Genomic DNA, 1,128 nt, shown 5'->3' on the forward strand with positions numbered 1-1,128 from the left:
GAGGTTCCACAGCTTCCATTAACTGTTTTTAGAACCAAGACAAAATAAGAGTCTAACTTTAAATTAATAAACGCCAACATAATGTTCCCGCAAAAAAACGCCAATATAATTGGCGAATGTTATGTATTTCATCTTAGCGCCTAATGGATCCCGCGCCAGCTGATTGCGATCGCATTGCTGTGATCTAAGAGCAAGTCGTGGGCTGTGGTTCCATTTCACAATTTTGAAAAATGTTCACAAACTTGAAATGTTTTTACTTTCAAAAAAATTTCACGAAATTAAAAACTGTTCCTAGATTTCAAAATTGTTCATGAATTGCCAAAATAATCACAAATTCAAGTGTATTTGAAACATGTTCAAAACATTAAAAATATCCATGATTTCAAAATACGTTCATGATTTCAAATGAAATCTTGATTGTCATTTAGGAATATTTGAGATTTCGACAAAGTTCACTAATGAAAAGAATGTTCATGATTTCAAAACTTGTTTGCGAATTTGATTTTTCTTGGCAAAACAAAAAAACATTCACAATTCAAGAAATGTTTATGAATTCAGAACTTATTCAGAATTAAAAAACATCGGCGTGAATTGAAAGATGTTCACAAATTCAAAAAATGTTTGTCGTCTAAAAAACAAATAACTTATTAAAAATCAAGAATTCAAAAAAAGTTCACTAATACGATAATTGTTCAGGATTTAAAAAGATGTTCCTGAATTTGAAGAAACGTTTGCCAATTCCAAACATGTTCAAGAAATCAAAAAAGTCCATGAACTAAAAAGATATTAGCGAATTCAAAAAATAGGAGGTACATTGGAAAAGGAAAACCAAAAGGAAAGAGAACATCAAATTAAAAACAAAAAAGTAAAGAGAAAATAAAATTAAAATCGAAAATAAAAAAATCAATAAGAAATGGCTTAAAAAAGAACATGGAAAAATATAAAAAAAAAAACTAGTGGGGAATATCTAGAACCTTCCCTTAACCGATGGGGAAGGCACAAATCAAGTGGACCGACCATAACAAAGCCAGTGCAGGGGTTGCGCGTTTGGTTGATATTTCCTGTCCTGTGTGGGGATTAGGAACCATCGAATTCTTTCCGGCGATTAAGCCGCTGAATAAGGCTCTT

This window comes from Triticum dicoccoides, chromosome 6B, assembly GCF_002162155.2.
Source record: "Triticum dicoccoides isolate Atlit2015 ecotype Zavitan chromosome 6B, WEW_v2.0, whole genome shotgun sequence".
NCBI lineage: Eukaryota > Viridiplantae > Streptophyta > Magnoliopsida > Poales > Poaceae > Triticum > Triticum dicoccoides.